The following is a 15180-nucleotide window of genomic DNA, read 5'->3' as shown; positions in this document are numbered from 1 at the left end:
GACGGCACACTGGGTGAACCTGGTTGCGGCTGTTACAGAGTCTGAGCCGGCAACATCCCATATAGTTCTCACACCCAGAATAGCGGGGCCCACTTCAATCACAGTTTCAGTAGCCTCCTACACAGCAACAGCTCCCTCCTCCTCCTACTCTTCATCTGGCTCATGTGCATCCTCCTCAACATCCAACAGTCCAACCGTCAACATCATTCCCCAACTGGGATCTCTGCAGCACTGTTTCGGCTAAGCGGCAACACGCTCTACTGAAGCTCATCTGTATCGGTGACAAATCGCACATGGCACCCGAGCTTTTGAAAGCAATAACTGAGCAGACAGATGAGTGGCTTGAGCCGTTGGACCTCAGTCCAGGGATGGTAGTGTGCGATAATGGTCGTAATCTGGTGGCGGCTTTAAAGCTTGGAAAGCTTGTATATGTTCCTTGTTTGGCCCACGTTGTAAATTTAGTAGTACAGCACTTTCTGAAGAAATACCCTGTGATACCAGACCTACTTACCAAGGTACGACGTATTAGCGCACATTTCCGCAAGTCATCTCCCTCTTTTGCTGGCCTGGCAGTGCTTCAGCAGCGCTTACACTTGCCTCATCACAGACTAATATGTGACCTCCCTACGAGATGGAATTCAACCTATCATATATTGGCCAGGATCCATGAGCAGCAGAGGGCAGTATCCCAATTCCAGCTGGAACATGCCCGTCAGACGCAGATGCCAGACATAAGTACTGCCGAGTGGGTGTGGATTCCAGACATTTGTCAGGTCTTGGAGAATTTTGATTACTGTACCAACATTCTGAGCAGTGAGGATGCTGTTATCAGTATTACTATTCCACTAATTTGTTTATTGAAACGCTTTCTAGATGGTCTGACTTAACAAAGTGTTCATGCACCCGAGTTGTCTGTGGATCCAGACTTCCCAATTGTTGCTAGTAATCCGCACCACCTCGGCCAACAAGCTCAGGCCACCTTTGCGCAGCATCATGAGGATGATGAAGAACAGGAATGCTTTAAAGTTGGTAACCAAGGGATTGACAACCCAAGCTTCAGGTGTGTCCAGCATGGATGGCCTGAGGAGGAGCAGGAGGAGGAGAGAGAGACTGAGGAGAGGAGGTTAAGGGAGACAGAATGTATTCTTAACAGTGCCAAACAAAGGTTTCCAGTTCAGAGTCTGGGACACGTGGCACAGTTCATGTCACACTGCCTTTCTCATGACTGTCGGCTAGTCCACATTTTGGCAGACAACAAATACTGGTTATGTACCTTCCTTAACCCACGCTACAAAGACAAATTTGCTTCGCTACTTGTCGAGGCAAATAAGGATTGTACTACGGAAACATTCAAGAGGGCTGTAATGGAGCAGTTGATGAAAAGATTACCCTCAGATCATACTGGTGTCATCTCACGCAACAGGATTACAAAAGAGAGCTACGCATAGTAGGAGCAACACAGGCGGGCGACCAATGTGCCAAAACTGGTCCATTTTCCACAAACCGTCAACTGCGAATTAGATAACGGTTGGGGGAACTATGACAAGAAGGGAACAGTTAAGCAAGATGGTGACCGTATCAGCATGCATTCAGAGTCTACTGTTCCCTTTAACTATTGGGTTTCCAAGCTCAACACTTTGACACTTCAAGACCTCGCTGTTACGGTTGCTGTGGCACTGGAGACTATGTTCGAATTTCTTGCTACTGCACATGTGCGAGCACTGGAGACTAAAGGCTACTTTACACGCTGCGACATCACTAGCGATCTCATTAGCGATGTGAAATTCTAGATCGCAAGTGCGATCTCTAGAGATCGCACATAGGTTATTTTACGCATGTGCGATCTCTAAAGATCGCACTTGCGATCTAGAATTTCACATCGCTAATGAGATCGCTAGCAATGTCGTAGCATGTAAAGTACCCTTAAGTCCTATCTTGGAGCCATTGCACATGTGCGGGTGACATCATCGCTGACACGAGGTCACATGTCTCTGACACCTTCTAAGCTGATTGGGCGCTGGTCATGTGCTTGTGACACGTGGTCACATGTCTCTGACACCTTCTATGCCGATTGGTCCCAGGTCATGTGCTTGTGACGCTTTGCTCGGTGTTAGGCCAGCGTGACGTCATTGCTGTCATTCTGGCAGCGGATTGGCTCTGGTGTCCTCCATCTTGGATGAGGCACAGAGTCTATATAAGACCCTTATGCACGCCGCCCGGCGCTCAGTATACTTGCTTCCTGCATAGGAGTAGACGCTCTGTGCATGTCCCTTGCGGCACCTATTCTATCTAGGTGAGCGTTATCGGTAGGGTAACGCTCTTGTACCTTGCAGCTTATGCTGTGGTCCGTATCCTCGCACCTTAGTGAAGCGGACATAGGCAGGTGCTTGCTGCAAATGGTCTGACTGGGCCTTGTGGTTCTACTCTGAGGTGAGCGCTATCGGTAGGGTAGCGCTCCTGTACCTTTCAGCCCTACTGTTGTCCGTGTCCTCGCACCTTAGTGGAGCGGACATAGGTAGGTTAGGTGGTCGTTGCCTTCTAGGGTAACGCTCCACTACGCTGCCTCCTGCAGCAGTCCGTATCCTCGCACACTAGGGGAGCGGTCATAGGCAGGAGTTTCAAGCTAGCAGCCTTGCTGCTGTCCGTATCCTTGCACCACAAGTGGAGCGGACATATGTAGGTGCCATATTGCACACACTACACCTAGTCTCTGTGACTGTTAACTGAGACAGGTGCTTTCACGCTCACAGACTGTGAGACTTCTATGCACTTTTAGGTTGTATTCCTCACTCTTTTGCATTTCCACTCCTATGTTATTCTAATAAGGTAGTCGCTGTGACTTAAACAGTATTCGCCACTATTGGTCTTGGTGACACTGTGACGCAACAGTGTCCGTACCGCTTTGGTGGTACAGGTTTCCCCTATCCTCTGCCATACTCTGCAGCAGAGCTCTGCACGGTGGACCCTGACTGTCGGATAGCCTTCCATTCCCTTATTATCCGACAGCCCCCGTAACACTTGCCTTATACGCTTTGGCAGTGCTAGCTTGCCCTGCTGCGAATGTGTTGTCTGAGTGTGTTTTCAGCTCAGCGGGGTCAATAATAACAGATAGTCGCACACGACTATCCACGGAAAGTGCAGACAGTTTGACGATGATCAAAATGAACCATAGATGGATTGCCCCAAAGTATCTCAGGCCACCTGTTAACAAGACCCAATAATAATAGTAGCCTGAAATTTGGATTTCTTAAGTTCAAATAAGTTGCATTGTTTCTCATTAAAGACTATTTTGTCTTCTATCATCTAATGACACCGCATGACTAATATAACTTGTTATGCTGCTGCGATGTAATTGTTTGTCCCAATCACCCAGGGCAATATTTTTCAAGTCTTTGTACATTATGTACTGGCAAAAGCACTGTCGAGGCTATAATGTCTAGAACAATTGGTCAGGCAGTCTCTATTTGTGTTTTTTATTGATGCTGTGCTCCACGGTGTGTTACACACGGCCCCTCTGCGGAATCAGAATTTATTAAACTCCTTGGCATGTTATGCCCTGTTGAAATCCTACCAATTTTTTAAAAAAGAGCTGTTGAGAGCTATTGGGAGTACCTTCTGATTCTGTGCTCCATGGTGTTTGAACCATTTTCCCTTGGGGAAACTGAATTTGTTTGAAATCGTCGGTGTTAGCTAGTGGAATAAAGCCTGAGTTCCAGAGTGAAACAACTGCCACTTCCACGGTGCTGCAGGCTTCCCAAACTGCGGTCTAGGAAGCAGGCGATGATGCCTCCTGCTCCCAACCTGCTTGTGATTAGATACAATCATCATCAATGAGATCAGCTTCAATGTCCCAGTGTGGCATTCATTTGTCCATAAAACATAAATTTCTGAATCATTTAAATAGAATTTGAATAGAGGGCCACTGGAGCTGGTGGTGTTGGTGGTGGAGGAGGAGGAGGGCAAGGCCAACACCCAAATGGCCACATTGGCAATAGCACTGTAAAGTGTTGTGGAGTACGTATTCCAACTTTCACACTAATGATATAGGGGACGCAGAAAACTACAATTGACTGCCATACCTCCCCAATGTATGTTACAGGGCCCACCTGAGAGCCCTAAGAAGTCTGAGATTTGAGGACAGCCAGTGGCCCTTCCTACATTTGAGTAGAGGGCCACTGGAGCCGGGGGTGCTGGTGGAGGAGAAGGACGGAAAGGTCAACATCCCAACGGGCATATTGTAGCTGACCTTTTAAAGTGCTGTCAAATATGTCCCTAAAAAGGAGGTGTGAGACAGACACCAATATAATGTATAAGTTACAGCCCTTTCTAATCGAAAAAGAAGTAAAAATGTAAAAAAACAAAATGTGTAAACAGATGCTAAAGTGTTTTGGGTTTTTTTTTTAGGTCGGGGCTTGATTTGACGTTTTATTACAGTGATTAGGCACTAGAAACTGTTTCTTAGCAACTTCCCCTCTTTTACTTTGGTTTGAGAGCTGTTCTGGCCACTATGTAAACGCCGCGTGCTGCTCTAAGCATGTTATTCAAAGACACCAGAAATGCAGTGAGGCACCTTCTACAGGCTGTGCCCATACTGTTTAAGCCTTTTCCCATCCATTTCAGCCTTTTCCTCAGTCACCACAGGTCACCGACAGGTCCGACGTAAAATTATTCTGGTTTCCCATAGACTTACATTGGGGATCGAATATTCGTGAATACTCGAATAGCGGCGAGGTATTCACCGGATATCGTCGAATCGAATAATAGGGTATTCGATCATGCCTAATTATTATCTATAATACTATTGCTATTTTTATATTTCTGTTTTTTATGTGTTTTGATATGAGTGTTTTTTATCTGTACTTATCAAAAGTAAATTTTTAACATTATTACAGAATAAGGTACAATATTACAGATTGCAGGACATTATTACAGGACTGGTGACATTATTACAGGATGGGTGACATTATTACACGATGAGGAACATTATTACAGGATTGGGGACATTATTACAAGTTAAGAAAGATAATTATTATAAAATGAAGAACATTATTACAGAAAGGAACCGAGGATGGAGGACATCATTACAGAAAGGGGGACATTATTACAAGAAAAGGCCAGGATGCGGGACATCATTTCAGGATGGGGGCCAGGATTGAGTACATCATTACTGGAAAGGTCCCATTATTACTGAATAGGGGACTTATTACAGGATCCGTGTCAGGATTGAGGACATTAGTACTAGAAAGGTCACATTATTACAGAATAGGGAAATTATTACAGGAAGTAGCAAATTATTACAAGATAGGGAGCATTATTACAGGATGGGGCACATAATGACAGGAAGGGACACATTATTACAGAATAGGGGATATTATTACACGATGGAGGGCATTATTAGAGGACGGGTGCCAGGATTGGGATGTTATTACAGGAAGTGGGATATTATTACAGAATAGAGGATATTATTACAGTTTTGAGGAAATTATTACAGAATGGGTTGCAAGAATTGGGAACATTATTACAGGATAGGGGATATAATTACAGAAGAGTGGACATTATTATAATAGAATAGGGGCATTATTACAGTAAGGTGGACATTATTACAAGATGGAAAAAATAGTTACAAAACAAGGGACCATATTACAGCATTGGGGACAGGATTGAGGACATCATTAGAGAATAAGGAACATGATTAGAGGACGGGGAACAATATTTCAGGATTGGGGACAATAATAATCAGTGACATTATAACAGAACACAAAGTCATAAAGAATAAGAATAAAAAAAATGGAATCGCTAAAAACGTCATCTTGTCCTAGAAAGAATGCAGCCTGTCATATTCACATTTTTTTATGGGGGGCCCATTTACCTTGCTGAGTTTGAGACCCCTGATATAAAGCTTCTGGTCTGAAATGCTGTAGGCATTGTTCCCACAGAAGGATGTGGGAAGGAGAAGTGAATCTTTTTTTACTGATGCTGTGGTCAGGGGTTATTCCATTCTTATGAAATTACTCCTCCCTTCCTGTTTCATCTAGGTAGCGATAATATATGTTATTAAGCATTACAGGTCCCCTTTAAACAGAATTTTAAATAACTAATCTAATCATTTTATTGTCCAGGTTGTAACTATATTTTGCACAAGATGACTGGAACATATGATTTTTTTTTTAATTTAATGTACCTATGTACCTATGAAGTGTAAATGACTGAAAAGAACTCTCTAAAATCAAGTATTTATTAATCAAGATTAAAAATTATTAACAAGCCACTTAACATAAATAGCTATACAGGTCAAATAACCACACAGCAAACGTCGTGCAGGGGTGAATGCACTTTGGTAGCGTTATCTATATAGTGCGGGATAGCCCGGTGTATGCTGGTTTGCTAATCTCTCAATGGTATTAGAGTATTAACTTTTGAGGCTGGGCTACAATTCCCTAGTCTCACCCCTTCCTAGCCGTGGAGGTTAATACACCATAATGTTTTGGGCACCACCGCTCAACGTCGGCTATCCCTGTAAACCTTCTACTAAAGGCTACTTTACACGCTGCGATATCGGTCCCGATATCGCTAGCGTGGGTACCCGCCCCCATCTGTTGTGCGACACGGGCAAATCGCTGCCTGTGCCGCACAACATCGCGCAGACACGTCACACATACTTACCTGCCCGGCGACGTCGCTGTGACCGGCGAACCGCCTCCTTTCTAAGGGGGCGGTCCGTGCGGCGTCACAGCGACGTCACTGAGCGGCCGACCAATAGCAGCGGAGGGGCGGAAATGAGCGGCCGGAACATCCCGCCCACCTCCTTCCTTCCTCATAGCGGCCGGGAGAGCTTCCTCGTTCCTGCGGCGTCACACATAGCGATGTGTGCTGCCGCAGGAGCGACGAACTACATCGTTACTGCTGCAGTAACGATAATCGAGAATGGACCCCCATGTCACCGATGAGCGATTTTGCACGTTTTTGCAACGATGCAAAATCGCTCATCGGTGTCACACGCAGCAACATCGCTAATGCGGCCGGATGTGCGTCACAAATTCCGTGACCCCAACGACTCCGCATTAGCGATGTCGCAGCGTGTAAAGCCCCCTTAAGTGTGCCAAATAATTACCCATAGCCCAGAAAGGTGCAGTTTGTGCTGAAGTCAGAGATATTCAATCACACATTGTGCAGAGTCAGTGTGGAGCCCAGGGCTGCTGCAGCGGTCTGGTGCGTTACCTTCAGGGACTCCACGGGACGGTCTGGTCACAGGTAGGGAACCTTCTCTTTCGATTTTCGTGACGCCACTCTCGGTATTGTGGTCAGGGTGACCGCCACTGCAGATTAAAAGGTGCCTGGGGCTGATGGTGGGTGCAGTCAGTTGTAGTGGCCTCCCGAGAGTGAGGCAAGCCCCAGGGCCCTGTGTAATTGTGTGGAACCACAGGTCGCAGAATGACTCAAACACAGTCCAAGAAGTCTTTTAACATGTTTACTCACTGTTTGGTGGTCACTGTGAGATGCCCGGGCGACACTACGATAACCAGGTGGAACCAGGAATTCCAGAAGGCCGTTCTGAGGGTAGCTGTCCACTCACCCTCCTTGCAATCCTTTTGTTTGGGAGGACCCCTTACTTGAAGTATGGTAGGATTCCTCCAGGGAAGCTGTTTCCAACCCCGCTCCCCTCTCTGGCCCGTCTGCCGGCAGTGTGACCTTGGTGGGATGGCTTCTGGCCCTATCCCCTTATGGGCCTCCTGATTGCTGCTTGGCTCGGACTCTGTGTTGTGGTGGTGAGGGCATGAAGTACCCCCACCTGAAGGTTGAGCAGCTCTGGATGATTAGCTGTCTGCTCTGGGGACCTGTCTCCCCTTGCGTGCTGGAATACCAGGTATCCCCTTACTCAGCCACCTCTCTCTAGGTAAAATATTTAGAGATTACAGGCTCTACCACACACAATGTAGGTGCTTAGGGGATAAAGAATCATATAGTAAAGCTCATCCCAGCACTCAAATGAAGACAAAAAGGGAAGTATGCGTAAGTGAATTTATTGACTGACACACTGCAAAGGGAACCCAACCAGAGCAACAGCACCAACGTTTCAGCGTAAAGCCTTTCTCAAGGTTGTTGCCTGAAGGGTGTGAGAACAATAACAGAAGTGAGTGCATTATGTACAGGTGATACATAGAATATATACACAAATAATACAAATATACATAAAGAAATACTGTGGATGGAACGTACATCACTGGTCAGAGTAAGGAAACACGGGTCTCGAAGGACAACCGGAGGTTTTGCAAATAGAGGTAAGGTTCCACACGTTTTGCAGAATGTGTTCTTAATCACATGGAAAAAGAATAATTAGCACAGGTATGATAACATTTTTTGTACCATGGGACATAATATTGGTCAAGTAACATAGGTAAGTTGCTTGTACAAAGCAAGCTAAACAGCCGGAGCTGGTATCTGTACCAAGGGGAGTGGAGAAAAGAAAAAAAGAAAAAAGAAAGAGAGAGAGACAGAGAGAGAGACAGAGAGAGAGACAGAGAGAGAGACAGAGCGAGAGACAGAGCGAGAGACAGAGAGAAAGAGAGAGAGAGAAAAAAAGAAAGGCAGAAAGAGAAAGAGAGAGAGAGAAGGAGAGGGAGGGAAAGAGAGAGAGGAGAGGGATGTTATTGTTCTCATACCCTTCAGGCAACAACCTTGAGAAAGGCTCTACGCCAAAACGTTGGTGCTGTTGCTCTGGTTGGGTTCCCTTTGCAGTGTGTCAGTCAATAAATTCACTTATGCATACTTCCCCTTTTTGTCTTCATTTGAGTGCTGGGGTTAGCTTTACTATATGATTCTTTATCCCCTAAGCACCTACAGTGTGTGTAGTAGAGCCTGTAATCTCTAAACATTTGACAGTACTATTTTTTCAGTGCTCCCACTGTACCTTTTAGTCTCATGTCGGCTCCTGTTCTCTCCTTTAATGACGGGCAAGCCGCTAGTATCCTTGCCAAGGTTACTACAAGAACTCAGTTCCTTACCATCCCGTCAGACGAGATTCGCACTCGTGATTACCTGAGGGAAACTAAGAGGAACACAGCCCTTGAATTACACGCAGCCACTTTGGCTGAATACTTTAAAACCCAGAGAATCCCGAGGGGGCTCAGAGTCTTTCTACGGCCCACACTGTTCTCGGATAACTCCGAGTACTGCAAGTCCTTTGAGAGCATTCTTAACAAATGTTCTTTTGATATAATACTCCTTACAATTGATTACCTGCAAAGGGAACTTATCAGCATCGACGCCAATATCAAGAATATAGAGACACAACTCTCCCAGACTCTGAACGCTATGGCCCTTGAAGAGCTTAAGACCAAGTGCAATTCTACACTTTCTGAATACAGAGACACGCTGCAGATCCGCAAACGAGATACATTTTTGCGGGACCAAGAAGATTATCTTAAAAATCGTGTGTACCGATGGCAATCGTCCGCTCCATCTCGAAACTTCCGCCGGGGTGGTGGTCACTCTTCAGGGTCCGACAGCGACCATTTTTCTACAGATTCCCAGTCTTTTTTAGGTCCAAGACGTCCTGGAAAAAACAGACGAGGAGGGGGCGGAAATACCGGGGGACGCCCAGACAGAGTCACAACCCGTTCCCAGGTAGGGACAACATTGTCTACAATATATCCAGCCAGACCCTTTCCCCCCTTGAGACCCAGGTCCTACAGAAGGGACTCTCTTTCTGTCCCAACCCCCTTCAATACCTTCAATTTAGAGCATGACCTCAACAGATTTTTTAGAAATCTTTGTCTGAAAGCGCATTTCGCTAACAGAACCCCTGAACTCGGCCTAGTATCTACTGCATCTATGACATCTTCACCCCCCAGTGGGTTTACGCTCACTGACCTCAACCTCAGGACCCCCAGCAGTTACCAACGCCCACGTTGTTACCACCCTATTGAGACTTTTATCAGCCTAGTCTCCAGGGACATTCATGCCATTACTACAGACATTGGTAAGGGGAGCTACCACCTGAGGAATAACATGACCCCTGATGAGCGTAACGCCCTGACCTCTCTCAAAAACCATAAGAATATTATCATCAAGCCAGCCGACAAAGGCGGGGCTATTGTGGTACTTGATAGAACCTATTACATTAACGAAATCCGCCAGCAACTTAGCGATACCAATACCTACCGTCCACTACTTCGTGATCCCACGTCCTGTATTTCCACTCTCAGACGGGAAAAGGTACAATTTTACAAACAGAATGCCACCATTGATGACAACCTGAGTGAATTTCTGATCAACAATCATCCCATTACTCCGGTGTTTTACACCCTGCCTAAGATCCATAAAAATCTGACCTCTCCACCTGGCCGCCCCATAGTCGCATCCACCGACTCGCTACTGTCACCCATTTCTATCACTCTTGAGAAAATCCTGACCCCGCACATTTCCAAAATCCCCTCGTATCTAAAGGACACCAACCATTTCCTCTCTATCCTAAGATCCATCCACAGTGTACCTGACAACTGTTTACTCGTCACCTTAGATGTCTCCAGCTTGTACACGAGCATTGGTCATCACGAAGGCATCCAAGCAGTAGACAGGTTCCTTAACACCCACACTGACCTTCCCTCTTCCAAAAAGGAGTTTTGTCTGGATATGCTCGAGGTGGTCCTTACCCAGAACTTTTTCCTCTTCGAGGACCAATTTTTCATGCAGTGTAGGGGGACCGCGATGGGATCCAACGTTGCGCCCCCCTATGCTAATATTTTTATGGACTACTTCGAGCATTGCTATATCTATCCCCATCCACTATTTGACAGTCTGGTGACACTGTGGAAACGCTATATCGATGACATCTTTCTCATCTGGACAGGCGACGTTCTATCACTCAACTCTTTTTTCACTGACATCAATAATGCCACCAATAATATCTCATTTACCCTTCATCACAGCGACCACTCCATCAACTTCCTCGACACCACAGTAATCGTCAATCCCGACCATACCCTCTCGACAGATCTGTACACTAAGCCGACCGACAGAAATAATCTTCTCTTACATTCTAGCTGCCACCCACGACATATTAAAAAGTCTCTACCTCATTCCCAACATTGCCGGGTCAATCGGATCGTTTCAGATCCATCTACCAGGGATGCACGCCATATTGATATGGACATGAAATTTTCAGCAAGGGGTTACCCACCTTATGTGAGACCCCTACCCCCTGTTTCAGCTCCCAACTCACGGGGTCACAAGTGTGTCCCCTTCGTGAGTACTTACCATCCATTCAACCCTCTCATTAATGGTGTCATTTTTAAACATTGGCCTCTACTCCATCAAGCATATCCCTCTATCCCTGAATTTGATTCTCGGCCACTTATCTTTTTTCTTTTTTCCTTTCTCCACTCCCCTTGGTACAGATACCAGCTCCGGCTGTTTAGCTTGCTTTGTACAAGCAACTTACCTATGTTACTTGACCAATATTATGTCCCATGGTATGAAAAATGTTATCATACCTGTACTAATTATTCTTTTTCCATGTGATTAAGAACACATTCTGCAAAACGTGTGGAACCTTACCTCTATTTGCAAAACCTCCGGTTGTCCTTCGAGACCCGTGTTTCCTTACTCTGACCAGTGATGTACGTTCCATCCGCAGTATTTCTTTATGTATATTTGTATTATTTGTGTATATATTCTATGTATCACCTGTACATAATGCACTCACTTCTGTTATTGTTCTCACACCCTTCAGGCAACAACCTTGAGAAAGGCTCTACGCCGAAACGTTGGTGCTGTTGCTCTGGTTGGGTTCCCTTTGCAGTGTGTCAGTCAATAAATTCACTTACGCATACTTCCCCTTTTTGTCTTCATTTGAGTGCTGGGGTTAGCTTTACTATATACCTCTCTCTAGGTGTCTTTCAGGCTGACCCACAGGTACCCTTTCTCCCCCGTTTTCAGCTACTGCACTCCGCAGGGCCTGGCTAGCATGAGTGCCCCTCTGCTCCCTTCCACACTCCTGAACACTCTGCTTCAGACTTCTTGTTCCTCCTTCTCTTCCTGTCTGCCCTGCTTCCTAGCAACCAGCCTCTGAGCACACCCCTTGATGGGAATTGAAAGTTAACTCCTTCGGGCTACCCAATGGTCCCTTCTAATGGTGTGGGAGACCTGGTCACTGTGTGTTTGTGTGTGCACCTCATCCTGGCCCTTGGAGATTACCTGGAAGCACTGCCCCAGCATGGGTGCAACACTCTGTGGTGCCTGACCAGGTCAGGGGCGCCACATTCCCCCTTGGTTATCAGCACCAGGTCCTCGGGCTGCAAAGACAAGAAGAAAAGGGTAACTACAAACTTTTTCCACACAGGGGCAACTATTTACATTTAAACATACCAGGTACCATTCCACCACCAACCACCCACAAGTCCGAGACCCACCCAAAAACCTCCAGGAGGTAGGTCACCGGTCCTTTTGGTGACCAGGTCTGGGCCATCCATTTCCCCAGACCTTTCCTCCAATCCTCCTCTCCTGAGGAGGGTGGTGTAAGGTACACCCCATAAACAGGCGTACCCACTTCCGAGTGTTGGAGGGCAGGCCCCATAAACAGGCATGCCCCCTTGTTTGTGCAGAGCCATGCCCCTCAACAGGCAGACTCTGATGGTAGGTACCAAAGAGGTAACTTTTTACAAGGCGAGAGTTCGTGGTTATAGCCAGTTCATAACCTGTGGTCCATTTTTAAAGTGCACGTAGCCAAGTGCAAAGAAAACATTTTAAAGAGTTCTCACAATAGTCCTTGTGGGCACATTCTTAAACGTTACTTAACTGTAAACAGATTAAACATTGCATTTTATACTGTCATTTTGGACTAAACTGTACTTTCTCTATAGCGTAATGGGAGCTGACCAAAGTTGCTGCGGGTTGATCTACGCAGTACTACACTGTCATCTGTCTGATGTTGTGTCATCCCACCCGGTGTATGTGTCTCACTGTGAATAATGGGTGTACTGGGTGTCGATACCAGTGCATGGTCTTGTGATTCAGCTACGTTTGGCTCTTCAAGGTTCTGAACAGGTTCTTTTGGTTCTCTTACTTCTCTAGGTTGAGGGAAGGTAATGACTGGAATAACAACTGCTCCATTGTATTGAGGCCAACTCGCTGGAAAATCTCCAAGTACAGTATGGATCATCTTTTCTCTTGGTTCTTCGACTGGCGAAGGATTGGAAACTTCTTCAGGCATTCTTAGCTGTTCAGGACATCTCTTTAGGAGATCTCTAGAAATGACAGCTGTTGTCTTTCCTCCATCTTTTCTGATAAGGCATGTCTTTTCACGGCTAAGCGTCGATGGTAACACAGTATAAGGTTCTTCTTCCCAGTGATTGTCGAGTTTATGACGTCTTCTCTTTCTCTTGAGGACTAAGTCTCCAGGCATCAAAGGAACAGCAGGTGCTTTTTGATTGTAGGCTTTTTCTTGTTTCTCACGCTGCTGAGTCAAGCTTCGCTCCACACACTCTTGTACTTTCTTGTATTGGGTTTGGCGGTTGGAATCCCAATCAGCACTTTGTAGTGGGTCTTCAGGGGTCTCAACTCCCATTTCCAGATCTACTGGCAATCTTCCTGGTCTGGCCCTCATCTGCAGTTCGTGGAACTCACAGGGATGTTGTTATACATGTCCACCAGGTCAGGCAGCTTTTCTGGCCATTGACTTCGTTCTTCTAGTGGGAGAGTTTTCAGGAGGTCGAGAATAATGTGGTTCATCTTCTCACACATGCCGTTAGTCTGAGGGTGGTAAGGCGTGGTACGGATCTTCTTGCAGCCTTAAAGGTTACAAAATTCCTTAAACACCTCAGCTTCAAAGGCTGGTCCTTGGTCAGTGAGCACTTGGTCTGGATAACCATGTGGTCGACAGAAATGTGTCTGGAAAGTTCTGGCTGCAGTCTTGACTGGTACTACCACCAGGAATCTGGAGTAGTGGTCAACCATAGTGAGAGCGTAGTTGTAGCCTTGTCTGCTGGACGCCAACTTCACATGGTCCAGGGCCACGATCTCCAGGAACCGTTTAGTTTGGATTGGCTGGAGTGGTGCTTTCTGGCTGTGATGGTCTTTTCTTTTAAGATTGCAGGGCCCACAGTTTCGACACCACTTCTCAAGGGCAGATCTCTTCCACACTCAGTACAATCTTGCTTTAAGTAGCGCCTCCAGTTTCTTCCACTTCCAACCAAAGTGGCCCGCGCCATTATGATAGGCTTCCAGCACCATCCATTTATCCTTCTGTGGTAGTACCACTTGCCACACCTTCTCATGCGTCCTCGGGTCAATGATACTCCTGTATAGCTTGTTTTGGTAGATGAATAATCGACCCCTCTCTTTCCATAGGTACTGTGCTTCAGGTGGGGCTCCTTTGTCAAGGCTGGCACCAGGTTGGGTGATCAGCTTCTTTACCAAGCCTACCGCTGGATCATTTTCCTGGGTCTCCTTCCAGTTGGAGTGAGGTAAAGGATTCAGGGTCACCTCTTGGCGGTTGGCACGTGACTGCCGACACTGTTTGGCCCCATGGTGATGGAACACTGGCAGCTCAATCTCTTCAAGGCCATCTACATCTTCACCCTCGTCTGCTAGGTGATGCATCCTGGACAGAGCATCTGCATTGCCATTTTTGCGGCCAGCCCGATACTTGACAGTAAAATCATAATTTGCTAGTCGGGCTACCCAACGTTGCTCCATGGCATCCAATTTAGCAGTGTCCAAGTGGGTCAGGGGGTTGTTGTCCGTGAAGACGGTGAATTTGGTGGCTGCCAGGTAGTGCTTGAATCGCTCTGTGATAGCCAAGACCATGGCCAGGAACTCTAGCTTAAATGAACTATAATTTTCTGGGTTTCTTTCAGTAGGCCTGAGCTTCCTGCTGGCGTAAGCAATCACACATTCTTTGCCTTCCTGCACCTGTGAAAGCACTGCTCCCAATCCCACATTACTGGCATCTGTATACAGTACAAATGGCAGTCTGTAGTCAGGGTAGGCTAGGATCTCTTCACCCGTCAAGGCCCCTTTCATTTGTCTGAAGGAGTGTTCTTCTGCTTCTTCCCAGTGAAATGGTGGGCCGGAGGTCTTTCCTTTCTTCTTTGCTTGGCCTACCAGGAGCTCTTGCAAAGGTGCTGCCATCTTTGTGTAGCCCTTGATGAACCTTCTGTAGTAGCCTACCAAGCCAAGGAA

This window comes from Anomaloglossus baeobatrachus, chromosome 2 (assembly GCF_048569485.1).
Source record: "Anomaloglossus baeobatrachus isolate aAnoBae1 chromosome 2, aAnoBae1.hap1, whole genome shotgun sequence".
NCBI classification, from domain to species: domain Eukaryota; kingdom Metazoa; phylum Chordata; class Amphibia; order Anura; family Aromobatidae; genus Anomaloglossus; species Anomaloglossus baeobatrachus.
Note: the sequence above shows the minus strand (reverse complement) of the source record.